A 16,991-nucleotide genomic window follows, 5' to 3' on the forward strand; every position below is an offset into this window, starting at 1 on the left:
GTTTTCTTTTCGTCTGCTTTCGTATTTATGCAATGTCATTTCTCTTCGACATATGAGTCTTCAATGTTTCCCTTACATCATCCGCCTCTTTGTGAACTTCATCTTGGATATTGAGCAATTTATAGTCCAAATACTTAACAAAGCTAACTAATAAAGGTAAAGTTTCACCCAACCTGATATTGGTGCTTTGTAGTGGCTATCCAAGAATTTCATAGCGGAGAAAAAAACAGATATTACTAATTTTTATATATAAGAATTAGAGAATATCAAGCAAAAACAATAATTTTATTAATAACATACATTTCATAAATTGTCTGTTTTGAATTAACAAATGGGAACACATGGAAGATATAAAAACAAATGCCATGGCTCTTGCAATTCGCTTATCTGTCACGCTTTCTATGTGAACTGTTTTTATTGTTGATCAATGTCACGATACGGTAAACTTCGGCAACAAACTCGAAAGTTAATTACTAGTAGCTTGCAATCAATAACCACTACCGAATGAAATATTATTTGTCAATAATACGTTATAGATGTGTAATAAATATAAAGACTTAGTGTAGTATATATGCATGCAATGGTTCAAAAATTTCGATAACATTAAAATTTCAAGAAACTCGTTTCATATGACTTTAAATCTATGATTTCTTTTTTAAGTCGGTATTTTCGGAACCATAGGCTAGCATCAATAAAAATCCGCCTGTGATCAATAGTGTGTTAATTAAAAAGAAAAAACTAGGATCTTCGTACCAAATTTCGCGATAGTAAGCTTTTTGAGTAAAGGGAAAATTTCCAAACATTAACCACACTATTATTAGAACTGCGGAAATACTGATCCTGTAGCCAACTATGTTAATCACAATGAGACACAGACCAAGTGATAGTCGAATCCAACTGGATGAGTTTATATTTTCAAAAAAAAGTGGAAAATACATCAAAAGTAACAGAATCTTTCCAGTAAATTTTGCTTTCCAGTTTACCTCGGATAATAAGGATGACGTACTAGCAAACAAACTCTTCTCTCCTGTGTCATCTGCATATGCCATCAATACAATTCCACACAAAGAAATTGCCCTGCAAATATATTTGTCATAGACAAAGTGATATACCAGATTCATCATATCGTAATCTTTCAATATATATATATATATACATATACTTTTAACTACATGGACCATACGCAGCAAGACCCTTGTCTATTTATATCACAAATATACCAGTTTAAGCGTTGCTATGTAAAACGTGCATACACTTAGGAGGTTTTGCTAGCTATAAAACAATGTCTAATCTAATATTACTTAGGAACATGCCTGTTCCAAGTCAGGAATATGACAGTTGTTTTCCAGTCGTTCAGTTGGTTGATAAAGTCGCCTATTTGAATTTTCATTTTCATGGCCCTTTACAGAAAATATTGACAATTATATCACTATTTATCAATTATTCTTTTATGATTTGCATCTCAACAAATACTTTTATAGGATTAGTCCGTTTTTCCACTTGTCTAACACTTCGATAGACTATGTTGTCAAACTACTTTCTTAAACTATGAAAACCCTATGTTGATTTCCTAGACCTAGTGACCTCTCCATGTGCGAGATGATACACATGCATGGGATCATGGGTTAAAAAAACTCGAAGTCATTCCGTTACTTTTACGCTTCAAATTCGGATAATATCCCATAAAAATGTAGTTTTTGAGGTAGTAGTTGTTTCATTTTCAAGTATTTTGCATTAATGGAACATAAATGGATTTCAAAAAGTCAATATGGCGGTTCACACCTGTCATATTTTACAGACAGGGGTGCAGAAAAATTGTAAAGGCACGAAAACGGGGTAAATATTGAAATAAAATTTAGAGCTAAAAATACCCCCCTTTCACAGATGAGAAATTTACGCTTTCATGTTATGCAAGTTCATCGTAAGGACGCTACTGATTATAAGTTCACAGGAGAAATTTCTGGTAAACAGTAACAATGATAAGATTAAGGTAAAACCAACATTATCATTAACTTTCATCATTTCCCTATTAATGTAGCAACCGATTAGGACCTTGTGCTATATGAGTTTTGTGTCAAATTGATTTGTAAGGTTCATTACGTACATGAACCAATTTCCATTTACTTTTGTATCGGCTTTATATTTCACTTGAACTCGCCAATTCTTTGTTTACATTTCAAAGCAACTAGTTCAGAGATATCATGGGAAAATATCAACTAAATTGAATGATACGCAGCAAATCTTATCACTTTTAAATTAAAGTAACTAGGCAATTTCAAACCAACATTATTCCGATATAAACATTAAATGCAACACACAGAAAAAACCGGGCAAGGCGTTCTATTTTACAAATTTTTTTGAAAAAAAGAAAAAAGTTTTAACTAATAATTACTTTTGTAAAAAAACATCCTTTTTTTATCTTGAAAAGACACAACTTTTAAATTGCTTTATTCACACATACTATTTTGTATTTAAAGTTCCTGCGACAATGGCGTGTTAGAAAACTAGTTATTTGTGGAAATTTGGGGATTTTAGAAAAAAAGGTACCTTATTTTATTCTACATGGAACACTCTCAAAATTTGTGTATGGAAAGAACTCTTCTCAGTTGTTTTTATCAATATGCAGCAAACATTTTTTTTCTTATTTCAGTATAACAAATTTATAATGCAATTTCCTCATTAAATAATGAAAACAAGACCATTATGCATTTGCAAGTATATTTCAAGTTACATAATCTAACAAGTAATATTTTAACTTTTTCTATTTAATAATTAATGAACGATTGTGATTTTTTTTATATAAGTTTTAGTAAGTTAAGTTACTGATGTAAACAGCAATTGGTGTGTTACCTTTATCATAACAATTTTATCTATTTTTATTTTTACTTTTATCTTTATCTTTTTCTTAGAACCTTTGAATGTTTCCGCTTCAACAGTTCACACACTATATAATTAAACTCTAAATTTCTGATATTACCGAAGAGTATTCCCTCGTGATGCAATTCATATCATGTATATAGGAAAACAAAAGATCAGAAAGTATTTTTGAATACTATTTGACTAAAATCAATATTAAATACATAAGAATAAACTTAAAGAACATTTAAGAAAAAATAAGATATTGCAAATATTATTTTTGGTGTTAGAATCATATTAAAGAAAAAGTCTAACATCCGATGTTTTATTGAACTTTAATTGGTGATGATATTTTCTTTTGATGCGGTTGTTGGTAGTGAAAATTATTCCTATTTCATGCATATCACATTTCAACTATCATGTTATAATAAAATATGGCATTTTATAAAACTCATATCAAACTATCAAACTTTAAAAAAAAGTATAATGGTAAGCATATCGTGCTAGTGGTATGAAATTAACGATTTATAACCTAATTGTGTTATGTTTATTTTTGTGGATTAAGCTTTTCGTGAATAAAAAAAAAATTGTTAAATTTCAAAGACTGATGTATTTCAGTGTATGATTTATTTATATTTAAAAAGTAAAAAACCTAAAAAATCATTTTAAAATAATTTAATCTTAGAGTTTCTTAACCAAAACATATGAGCTTTTTCCTTGAATACCTACCTAATATATGTTATATTTCCTCAAATGCTAGCAAATGAAAAAGGTCTTCATATAGGTAATGGATGCTGCTTCATCTTAGTAGAAACTTTAATTTTACAGTAAAAAATTGTTCACATAATAGGCTTTGAATGAATATGTTTTCTAAATAAAATTTAAAAAAAAATCACAACCAATTTCATCTAAGGTCAACTTTGCCTGAGGGAGTCAGAACTTTATTTTGTTATTATAAAATGAGCCACTTATAAATATATAAAAAAGATGGTAATGAGAACAATTGAATTAGTGCAATGGTATTTAGATATGAAGATGGGTACGTTGAATAGTTCGTTTTTTGAATAACAATGAAAATAAAAAAAACAAACAGATAAAGTGAATGCACGTGAAAGATAGTATTATTAAGGTGTAGATGTCGGGACCAAAAGCGACATCAAGAACCTGAAATAAGCTCTGCGCATGTGTGAACGAAAATCCTTTTACGCAAAATGTAAATTCACCGGAAGATCTTTAACTTAATGTAGGAACGATGAGGACAGTTGGTAACATAAATTTTGTGTAAATTTGGTTTTTTATCTTGAGAAAGAGAAAATTCCTCAGGTACTAACCCCAATTTATTGATCTACTTGGTGTTGATTTGTACTTTGCAGCACTCAGATTTGCTGCATATATATAAATAAGGGAAAACAGTAGTTCACTAATGTTCAAGTTTTAAAAATCAATTCAGAACATACAAATCTAGGTTGAATTCCAAAACTAGAGGAATCGTTTACATCTATGAAATAAGATCAGATGTTTACACGATAAGATTTACTGACAAAATCGATTGGTATGCTGCAAAGATATATACATTTCGAACGAAGTCACTCGGTAAACTAACGTTATTTCGATGTATACATTTAATGCGAATACATTGAGAAGACAACCTTATTCAAATTGTTCAAAATAGTAAAATCTTAAAAATATACTTCCTGTATTATATTAGTGTTCGGAATTTTTGTTATACTTTATTATCTTTACTTTGACAGATGTAACTTTAAAATCGTTTTACTCACTTATATACATATACCAATTCCGTTACAATGAGCTAATACATGTAAGAGTGCGAAATACATTATTTGAACAATTTGTTTCGTAGAATTAAACACATATGGGGGAGGGTAATTGGTCTAACGTCCCAAGCAAACCACGCTTGATTAATCATATGAAGATAAGCATACTTTTTTAGAATGTATCTTTTGTCTGTATGATTTGATATTTTCAGACCAATTTTTTTCAAAAGCATCCATGAACAGTTTTTTTCATATTTCAATTTTACTTTAATTTCTTTTCTTATTTTCTAACATTAACTTTTTTCTGTAATTAAGAAGAAATATTCACAAAAAGAAGAAATGCAAGTGCTACGTCCACATGCATTGAACAATCACAAACATAAATGAAAGTTTAAAAATGTCTTACCTGGTAGCAGTTGTTCGGGGCTCTCTTGGAAGAAAGAATATCTGCAAGAAAAGGATACATATTTATATTGGAATTCAATATATTCTGCAATATTATAAGGTTTTAAAACGCATGAGGTTACGAGTGCATTACTGTTGGTTGAATACACCTAATAGTTTAATGAAATAAATGATTGAGAGACATTTAACAGAATTACCATTAAAACATTGCAGAATAGTAAATGATAACACAGAACCATAGACTCCTTTTTTATAGAGTATATGCTATACTATGGACGGACTTAATTCGATGTGCACAAAACAAGTTTCTAAAAATACACTTCATCAGGTATGTATGATACCAACAGCTAGGTTATCCAAAATGCACACATTTTTTAGAACACAATGTAAATAGACTTGATATAGACTTTGCGTCGGTGACTTTGAATCTATGATTAACTGCAAATTGCATTTGATACAATATTCATACATTGAAATTGATGTTGTGCGGACGAAATCATATCATACACTTTTACACACTGAAAACTGATAATCTGAAATATTTTCATTGAAATTCCTTAATGAGACATGTCTTTTCAATAAATCGGTATTCAAATTGAACAGAGAATGGAAACGAAAAAAGTATGATACATTAGTTTATGCAATATGTCAGGTCTACATTTTGTAACTCAACCAAAACAGGAAAAGCATGAGAGATGCGCATAAACAACATGCCAAGGTCTTAATAGTCCAGAGTATGGGACACGTGTATATATTTTGTTAATGTCTTAATCGTATTGAGTACGAAGAACATTAGCAATGTATCTGTACAATATGTTAAGGTCAAAATGTTTTTGAGTCTTAATAGCATGAGATATATTCATATACAATAAGTATAAATCGTTCCAATTATTAACAGTATGAAACATGTATCTATTACATAATGGCAGTGTCCAAATCATCATGAGTCGTTGGAAGATCATGATACATATGTCTATTCAATATACGAAAATCTAAATCGTCCCCGAGTCTTCAAAAAATGATTTGAGTGTCTAAACAATATGTCAAGGTCAAAATTGTCTCGGGTCTGAAGAGCATATGACATGTGTCTTGACATGATTTGTTTAAGTTAGGAAGTCTAATTATAGCTTTCATATATGGTTTATAATATATGATAAAGTGGGGTAAAACGACACTTTTTGTACAATTTGTTATTCTATAAACAGTGTAAAATTGCGATTTGGAGAATTTTAGTTATTTAGTTAACTTTGTCGACGCACCCCGTCTTGCGCAGTATAGATTTCATGCGATTCTAATGATATTCTTCTCATGGTATGTCATTGATTGTATTAATAAAATTAACCTGTTTAGAACAGCCGTGTACTATTGCTGCCTCTTATATAACCTTCAAACTTGTTCGTCTAACTGATGAATGGCATGAGCTTCTTTTTATTATTTATTATTTTGCTTTTATAGGGGTGTATTTTTTATTTTGAGGGAAGTGTACTCTGAACAAGGTGGTATCAACGGTCAATCTTCGATAGTTTTTGTTAAATGCATCCATAACTTTTGTAGATATACGATGAATTAGTGTTTAACATGCAGTATATGTACCTCCCTTTTGTTGATCTTTAAGACCGTATGCTGTATCTTATTTTATGCTGTTTATCGCTGGCTCATTGGCAACATTTTTTTCTTTTAACCTTATGAATTTATAATTCATCTGGTGCATCTTGCTTGGATTGTGTCACTCTTTATTAACAGCAATAATATTAATTGAACGGCACAGGATACATAGATAATTAAACAGACAGAAAGTAAAAGAACCAAATACCTGTGATATTTTTATCAATAAAATAATCGCACACCCAACTTTAATCTTTCGTCGTAGAAGAACCATAACACATCCCGCTATTTGTCCAAAAATAGAAACTGTTAGTAAAGTTTTCACCCCGTGATAGCTCACAAGAAATTGTTCAAAGCTTACTATACAATCAAGCAGAAAAACTACTATCAGACAAAGTCTTGCCACAACTGCTAAGTACGACCAGTATTTCTTTAAAGCCTACAGATATAAAATATATATTACATGCAACATGTATGAAGTTCAATTCATTTAACAAAACGGACATTTACAGATGCGAGGATATGGTTGATATCTTGTAGTTCCTTTATATGCGTCTTCATACAGCATACATGGTAGAAGGGTAGATTTAGGATAAATGCTATGGAAATGGAAAACCTTTAACAACAAGGCAGTTATATCGTGGATATCGTTTTATTTTTTGGAGGGAGAGGAATTTTCAGTTTGAACCAATATCAATCGATGATTTGTTTTTCAAAAATATCTTGTTAATATTTATTACACGTTAAAATCATGTATTCTATAAACTAATAACATTTACGGGACCAATATTTGCATTACTTCTAGTACTCATAGGTGAATTCTGTAATGTTTAATTTATTGTGCTTTTTGTTCTGAATTTTAAAAAGTTTTCTTTTCGACACCTTAACAACGTCCCTTTATTTGTATACTAATATATTCATCATTATTTTCTTATACCTCATCAGTTCTGTATAGCGTAAATTCTTTCAAGCTTTTAACCACTTTTACACTTTGGCCCATGCCACCAGAGTTGACTTTTAAAGGTGTCTGCTTGACTTCAATTTCGCCAATGTTTCCCATCAAACTTAGAGTTTTAGTGATATCTCCAGGATGAAACACTATCTCCAGACTGTCATACTGACCATTTTCTATGCTTGTGGTGAGATTGTTTTCTTCTTGTGATAAGTTGGATTCTAGATGTTTTTGACATAGACAAACTTGTAATTTTGTTCCGTTTTTTTCTCAAAAGTGCCACGTTTGCCTTTAAGTCTTGAATTACATTTCGTTTTTCCTTGAGTCTTTGTATTGTTTCATGTGCTTTTATTTTGCTTTCCGATTTTGACTTGTCCAACGTGCGAAGAAATTCTCCAATATCTTCGTCTAATTTCTTGCATATCTGAATCCTTATTTCATTAACATCAGTCTTTATTTCGCTTGCTTGTGTATCATTGAAACCAATGGACTCTCCTAATTTATTCAAAATAGTTTCCATTTTTGAAAGTAGAACATTCAAGCCTTCTTCAATATGGCAGAAACTTACAGATGACTTTGCGTTTCTTAAAACATCTTCGAGTGGCAAAACACTATCACATGTCTTATGATCTAAAGTGCTGCATTTAATGCAATAGAATTCTTGATGAACACAACAAAAAAAGTAAAAATTTCTTTCGTGTTGAGAGCAGTTTTCCTGGACAGATTGTGCAAAGACTGGTATTGATAGACGGTCTTTAAAACGAACAATGTCGTGTCGTTTTAAAGTTTTTGATGATCTATGATAGTGCATGCAATACTTACAAAGTCCTTCATTACAAACTATACACCAACCAACAGGTGTCACTGGTTCATTTCTAAACATACAAGGAGTACACATATTGTTGCTGAATACATCTTTGTCCTAAAAATATATTTGCAATAAATGTTTATTAAAATTTAATAAACGTTATTGATTTTATAAATTCCGAAATATTTGTTTAGTGAAATGTATATGACTTCTGCAAAAGTAATCATGGTGGTTTGTTTTGAAATTGTTAAGTCTAGTTTGAAAATGACATTGCTTGATGATGATTACTGAAAAATTGAATTAATCGACGTCAGTCAGTCTGAATGCTTCAAGTTGAAGATGTTGAAGGTTTTTTTTTCTGACGGAATATACATTTTCACCTTTTGCGAGATTCGGTTGTTTGCGTTTTTGATTGTCCTCTTACATTTTACAGCTATATTTGTGTATTTTAAGGAACTAACAATTGTATGGCTTATCTATGAAGAGATCACCATTTTATAATCGGCTGGAGATAGTCAAAACCCACGTTTTGACAGATTTTGCAAATTTTCTAGTATTTATCCAAAAAAGTGTAAGAAGGTAATCGCTGACAAAAACCAAAATTATATTGGAAGTAAAGATATGTATTATTAATACCTATTAATTCATTTTGATTAGCGACGTGGTTTCATTCAGCATTTGACAACAGCATAAATCTGTTATATTTTGAAAAAATATGTTGAGCATATGACAACCTCTCTTTTATATTTAATTGCCAGTGGGATTTGGCAACTTTAAAAATGCAAAACGTTGAAGTTGTGAGGAAAGGTGTTCCAATAAAAAGGGAAATATAAAAAGAAGATGTGATATGATTGCCAATGAGACAACTCTCCACAAGTGACCAAAATGACACAGAAATCAATAACTATTGTTACAGTTCACCGTACGGCCTTCAACACTGAGCAAAACCCACACCGCATAGTCAGCTATAAAAATCCCCAAAATGACAAATGTAAAACAATTCAAACGAGAAAACTAAGGGTCTAATTTTATGTACAAAATAATGAACGAAAAACAAATATGATACACAGCAACAAAGGACAACCACTAAATTACAGGTTCCTGAATGTTGTCACAGTACAACATAAGAACAAACTATTAAAATGAGTTGAAAAAGGCTTAACTCATCAGATGGATACAAATAGCAATACATCTAACAAAAACACTAAGTGGACTGGGACGGATACTTATACATCCCAACAACAACAAAAAAAAAACACTAAGTACAGATCTGAGAGTACTCGCAGTTACTGCCAGATAGTTAAAAGTCAATAACGACTTATAATCAAAATCATGTATCTAAGACCAAATTATCAGTACACATCCAACATCCAATGGATGTAGTGTAAAGACGTCATAAACAGTCAGAGACAAATAAGACCTTGTGTAATGTCAAGATTGTGCCAAAGGAACATCACCGTCCAAAAAAGGAAAAATAACAATAAGGAACAAAAAATCGTCCATTTTGTCGTAAATTTTAGTTAGAGTTTCCCATGCAAAACTGAATATTTAAATCTAGGAAAGTACAGTTATTACCGTTTATATCTGATTTATTTAAAGTAAGTTCCTTTGAATAAATTTCGGCAGTATATTTAGAAAATTCATGATTATTTAACGAGAAAATATCATCAAGATAACTGTAAGTTATTGAATTTATAAATTAAATGTAATTATGACGGGTCTTTACTGAGTTTGATCATAAACTGTGATTCATAACATTACAAGAAAAAGTCTGCTAATAAAGGGGCGCGATTGGTGCCCATAGGAATACCTACAACCTGTCGATAAACTTTATTGCCGAAACGTACATAAATATTGTCAAGGAGAAAATTAACAGCTTCAATCATCGCATCACACCTCCAGTAAGAATATCTAGCATATTTACCTTTCTCATTAGAGAAGAAGGCTTTAAATGAGTTGCAGCAAATATATTTGCAGTCATATTTACTAAACGACAATTTAATTAAATAGGAAAACTTTTGTTTGATAAGATTGTGTGAAAGCATTTTCTTAGATGAGCGTAAATCTATGCAATCATTTACAAGGAAGGTGGCAAAATAAGTTAATGATACAGTGAAAGTATTGGATCAGATCAATTAGGCTGACCTCAAATCTCTAGCCACAAATTTAAGGACTGAATGCAAAAGGAAAGCAATAGATCAAATTTTGGAAAAGCTGTGGAGAGCAACTTAAACATCCTGAAATTACAAAATCGTGACGTTACGCGTTTTCGTCAGCTTATGTTCGCAGAATAGACAATAAAATTGTGTCCTGGTTAACAATAAACATCGAAAATAGTGTCATAAAATTTAGATTATATCGGCGTGTACACCGCCACAAATTAAGGTATTGTATGTTAATGACTGACATTCAGATATTAATACAACGATGTGAATCAAACTTGCAGTTCATCTATAATGTACGAAAGCGTATTAGGGCCATCCTTTTTTATTTATTTTTTCAAATTGTTAACTTTAATCTTGGAATTCTCAACATTAATCTTGATGAATTGATATAAGAAAATGTTTACAACGCTCCAAAAATTCAGAATTCACATTTTTTTTTATTACAAATTCAGACAACTCATTTAAATTTTGAAGAAAAGTTGCATACAGTTGTGAGAGAAATGTATACTGGAGTGGTTTCATAGTCGTGTAGTGAAAACTTACAAGAAAAGTTCAAAAAGTATAACAGTGTTATAAGTAAATGACTTGTTCAATTTGGGATCTATTCTCCTTGAGCCTGTTGATGGAGAGAGCCGTTTGTCAAATGACCTGGACCAGATATGCCAAATGACCAGAGTTTTGACTTTTCTACTCTTTTCAATACACTTCAACACAACCTAATAAAACAAAAGATTTCCTATTCAATTAAACGGCCGTTTGGTAAATCTGAATGCAAATTTATTTGCTGCAACTCATTTAAAGCCTTCTTCTCTAATGACAAAGGTAAATCTGATAGATATACTTACTATGATTGAAGCTGTTAATTTTCCTTTGATATTATTTACGTACGTTTCGGCAATAAAGTTTATCGACATGTTGTAGGTATTCCTATAGGCATTTTAGACAAATTACTTGCTCAAACATCAAAAAAAAAATTTTTAATAGTTAATTTCACTATTTTGATTTATCTTATTTCAACATTTCATGATAAGTTCTTTGATAATAGTTAAGGAACTAGTTAAAAGCACTGAAAGATTAGATGTAGAACACTCACTAGAGGCCGAGATGAAACGATATTTTATTGGTTTTTTTTTGTATAGTTTAGGTAACCAATACATAGTAGGGACCTTCAAGTGTTAAGGAAAGGGCTTAAGCTGTGATATGGTTATGATATGATTGTTTACTATGTAACTCTCTGTGGAGTACACGGAATTGAATGTAGAAAAATTTAAAATTTCATTCTTAAGAACATCCGTGTAGTATTTACGGCGTACCACCACCACATTGTTGGCTGCTGTGTCGGCTGGTACTAACACAAACCGATTTGAAAGTCCGTGAAGTTTTTTTCTTATTGTAGAAATAGGCGTAAAATTTACTCTTTTATTTATTTCTGAATTATTTTTAGAATATGATATTCGAATATCCACAACATTTATGCATTAATTGAAATAAGAATCAAGTGATTTTTTATCAGATTTTTCCTGTTTACACCAATTTGTACAATACGATGAAAATGCTTCTTTTCGTGACCTAACGAGCTGTTTCCAATCTATTTTAGATGGAGGACGATATTTTGGTTCTTTTTTTCAAAAAGAATTTAACCTCTCGGTCTTGAACGATATGAAGTCCCCCGTAATAGTATGGGCGTAGGGATTATAACTACAATTCGACAGTCTCAAGATAGAGGAGTATTATTTTCTATACTGACGTCTGATGTTACTGACGTATAATTAAAATTTAAACTTCACTGTATTTAGTATGTATAATTCAGAAAAAGGGTGAAGGTTTGGTACCATTAAAACGTTTAAACCCGCTGCATTTGTTTGCACCTGTCCTAAGTCAGGAATCTGATGTTCAGTAGTTGTCGTTTGTTGATGTGGTTCATAAGTGTTTCTCGTTTCGTTTTTTATATAGATTAGACCGTTGGTTTTCCCGTTTGAATGGTTTTACACTAGTAATTTTTTGGGGCCCTTTATAGCTTACTGTTCGGTGTGAGCCAAGGCTCCGTGTTGAAGACCGTACTGTGACCTATAATGGTTTACTTTTATAAATTTTGACTTGGATGGAGAGTTGTCTCATTGGCACTCATACCACATCTTCTTATATCTATAATAGGTGGTTCTCTGTTATCAAAATAGTGAGGTATAAAGTTTTAAATGGTACAGTCATTAGCTATACTCAATAAGTTGAATAAATTTGAAAATATTCAATTTTTAGAAAATGCTGTTTATGATCTTGACGAATTTATGAAAATGTCTACTTGAACTATCGGTTTATTCTTAAAGGCCAGGAATAGACTATTTCTCTTTCATAGACATTTTCGGAAATTCGTCTATTTGAAAAATGGCAGTATTATTTACAATTTCTTTTTTTAATTAAATATCATGATTTTGTTTGTATTGATTTTTTTTAACTGAATTTAGATTTCTATATATCTAGTTGGGTGCTAGACCTTAAAACTTCTCCAACAGTGCATGTTTTTGTGTACTCCAGATGTAAAGCAGCAATTTTTGTTCATTTGTTTTGATGAACCTTGAGAAGGGGGTCTGTTTCTATTTTCTCTAATGGGCAATGAAGAGATTGTTAGTTATGTATACTAAAGTCATGGATAGATACCCCATATCCCTTGTGTTTCTATTAATAAGAGATAGTGTCGCGACATGAAGAGTTAACAAATAAAAGTGCAAAGAATATATTGAGGTTCCTGTCTTGTCTACATCACAAAATTTACACGGAGACAGAGTACAGACAAATTGGAAAATATATTAAAGTTTTATGCATTTTGTTTTTTAGAAAGTAAAATGCTTACCTGCATTTTGTTGTGCACTTTTTTCCTGTCTACAGAAAACGGTCAAATAAACAAACAGTTGAGTTTCATTTGACACGGTACACTGAGTTATATAGTTTAGATTACCTAACAGTTGTGTTCTGTTTCCACTCTATTGTGCATGTCATTCGATGCAAGTATCATATACGCGGAAGTTATTCAAACGGATCGATCGTCGTGGGAAGGTCAATTCTATTACAATCTTAACTCTTTATTATGTACAAAAATTTTCTGACAAAAAGACATTCATTAATATTGTTAGAACTGTTCTTGTTTATAATTAAAATGAAACATAAATGTTTCTTATCGATTTGTTATTATATGTATTAAGATCTATCTCTATAGAATCCAATGTCAACATTTGTGATATTATTATTGATATTAATGCTAAGTGAAATAATGATGAAGAAGATAATAGTGGTCATACGGATGGTATGTTCTCAACTTTTCACTTCAATATTAGAATAAGGCGCAGTAAAATATACTATGTTAAAAGTGCCAATAACAAAGCAGAAGTAATACATCTAACTGAAACTCATCTTGATGAAAATATATCTTAAGATATAAACATTGAAGGTTAACGTTAAAAAACTTGTTTTTGTTTCTGTTGCTGAAATGATAGAACTATGTAGCCCCTAAAGTCATCCTAGTATATAGAGATAATAAAAAATATTAGAGAAAATGAGACATCAGATTCAGTGACGTCTCATAAAATTGTAAAAAAATATGAATAAGATCAACATCAAAAAGGCAACGGGTGCAGACGGCATACCAGCAAAAATTGTTAGCGAGAGTAAATCTGAGATTGTACTTCAGCTGACAAGGTTTATAAAATTGTATGTTAATACAGGTGTTTTCCCAGATAAACTCAAAGAAGCTCAAGTTACACCGCTGCATAAAAAATTATCCTCTGTTAAAATCTAATGATCGCCCAGTAAGTGTTTTATCCATTTTTTCTTAAGTGTATGAGAAAGTTTTTGAGATACCGTTGTATGACTATTTTGATTTAATATTTAATCCATATTTATGTGCTTTCAGAAGGAGTCACGGATGTCAGACTACACTGCTCAGATTATTAGAAGACTGACGTCAAGTTTTAAATAAAAACCGTTTCATTGCAGCTATATTTATGGACCTTTCAAAGGCATTTGACTGTTTAGCTCACGATATTTTTCTGGACAAATTACAAGCTTATTGTGTATCTACACATTCAGTATTCTCTTGCATTCATATCTTTCTTACAGAAAACATCACATTAAAAGTCAAGGGTGTTCTCAGTAGTTGGGCTGACAACCAGAAGGTGTACATCAAATCAATTTTAGGCCCACGGTTATTTAATGTTTTTATACACGATATGTTTTTAATTTGGGAAACATAGTTCTTTATATAATTATGCTGATGATAATACCTTGTCTTTCAGCAATCCAGATTACAATTCACGTGTATCCACGCTTAACTTTTAGTCTCGAGTACTTATTGACTGGTTCAAAGTAAACAAAATGCAGCCCAATCCAGACAAATTGCAGGTTATTGCCGTCGGGAAGAAAACCTTAATTGTCTCCGATTTAGAAAAGGACATGCCAATTGCTGTTTGTAGTGCATAATTATGAACGTTTGCTTTTACGAATGACAAATTAAATGATAATGATAAAGGTACACTTACATTTTTTATTACATGTATTTTATTAACATTTACTGACTTATTGCGTCACTACTTGAAGCTTTTCCCAGTTTCAAAATATGCAAAATATGACGCACTTGATTTGGTGTTATATAAAAAAAAATCTTCTAGTCCAAAATTCTCATGGAAAATTCGTTGATATTCTCAAGAAATGTTTTGGAAAGTTTTGGAACTTTATCTCTATACCTTTTTCATCTATGATTAAAGATTCCAAATCAAAAGTTGAAATATCCTCGTCACATTTGTTAAAACCGGCATTAGGATAGTCCCATTATAATTCTTTTTCCAGTATTGATATAATTTGATCTGGTAAGATGATTCAAGAATATAATAGGTCCATTATTATCAATGTGCATATGATCTATTTGTTTTACATGGGAATCCTTGACTTCACAGGAATCAGATACTTGATTGGTATTAAACAAGGACTAGCGTGTGGCACAAAATCTGGTTGGTTCGTTTATTACATATAGAATATTCGATATACTATCTAAGACCATTTAGTCTATTATATGTGAATGTTCTGTAAGACGATCAACATTTACATCACCAGTTATTACAACATTAGAATATATAGTTCAATGTATTTTCAATGGATATTTAAAATCCATCACAAAAGGTATTATTATTAGAAGGTTTCGATATACAACAAAGAGTAGCAATACATAAGAAAGGAAATTAATTACAAGCACTATGATTTCATTATCAAAATCTACATTAGGTCGAAGTTTAGCTGGAATCAATCTACTGATATATATTGACACACCCCCCTTCCCCGAACAATTGCGATCTATCCTGTATGGCTCTTTGTATAAGATAAGTATAAGAACAGATAAGACAATTTTATTTTGAATCGGCATTTATAAAACTATACAACAAGTTATGGCACTTTTGCTCCATAAATGTACATTTTTCATCCATGATTATAGATTCCCAATCAAAAGTAGAAATAAGCCCGTCACATTTTAGGATCAAACAAGGACTGGCGTGTGCACAAAATCTGGTTGAATCGTTTATTACATATATAATATTAGATAAACTGTCTAAGAAATTTAGTCTCGTAATGTCAAATAATTTATGTGAATATTATACCAGACTAATCACCGAGTTTATACTTACATGAATAACACGAAGGGTGCCAAATGTGAAGCAGGATTTATTTACCCTTTCGGAGCACCTGATATCATCCATGGTTTTTGAAGGGGTTCGTGTTGCTTAGTCTTTAGATTTCTATGTTGTGTTTTGTATACAGTTGTTTGTCTTTTGGTCATTTTCCATTTTTTTTTTTGCCATGGCGTTGTCAGTTTGTTTTCGACTTATGAGTTTGGATGTTCCTTTGGTATATGTTGCCTCTCTTTTTCTGTAAAATGATCAACATTTACATCCCCAGTTATTACACCATTATAATGGTTCAATGCATTTTCTATGTATATTAAAAATCTATCACAAAAGGTATTATTTTTAGAAAGTTGTCGATATACAACAAAGAGGAGCAATTCATAAGAAAAGAAATTAATTGAAATCTTTTATAGTATAAGCATGTCACTTGATGATCACAGGATAATGCGACACCTCCAAAGCGTTTGGCAGGATATGAAATACTGGTCTTATAGTCTTAGATGCATGATTTTTTTTTATTTGTTGTTAATGGCTTTGAACTAGCTGTTAGTAACTGTGAGTACTCTCAGATCTGTACTTAGTGTCTTTTTGTTGTGGTTATGTATAAGTACCCTGACAAGTCCACTCTGTGTTTTTGTAAGATGTATTTCTATTCATATCCATCTGATGACTTAATTCTTTTTCAACTGATTTTTATAGTTTGTTCTTATGTTGTACTCTTCCACCACCGTACCAGGTTAGGGGAGGGTTGGCGCCTTC

General features: G+C 31.2%; 1 long non-coding RNA gene across 1 annotated transcript; it reads right to left on the bottom strand.

Annotated features, from left to right (window-relative positions):
- Window positions 1-266: 266 nt before the first annotated feature.
- Window positions 267-13,488, bottom strand: LOC127729505 (uncharacterized). The gene is made up of 5 exons (XR_007994656.1): window positions 13,415-13,488; window positions 7,579-8,515; window positions 6,850-7,080; window positions 5,038-5,078; window positions 267-1,077 (listed from the first exon to the last, which is right to left on the bottom strand). It is a non-coding gene; the product is annotated as an uncharacterized LOC127729505 (long non-coding RNA).
- Window positions 13,489-16,991: the final 3,503 nt, after the last annotated feature.

This window comes from Mytilus californianus, unplaced genomic scaffold, assembly GCF_021869535.1.
Source record: "Mytilus californianus isolate M0D057914Y unplaced genomic scaffold, xbMytCali1.0.p SCAF_2, whole genome shotgun sequence".
Lineage (NCBI taxonomy): Eukaryota > Metazoa > Mollusca > Bivalvia > Mytilida > Mytilidae > Mytilus > Mytilus californianus.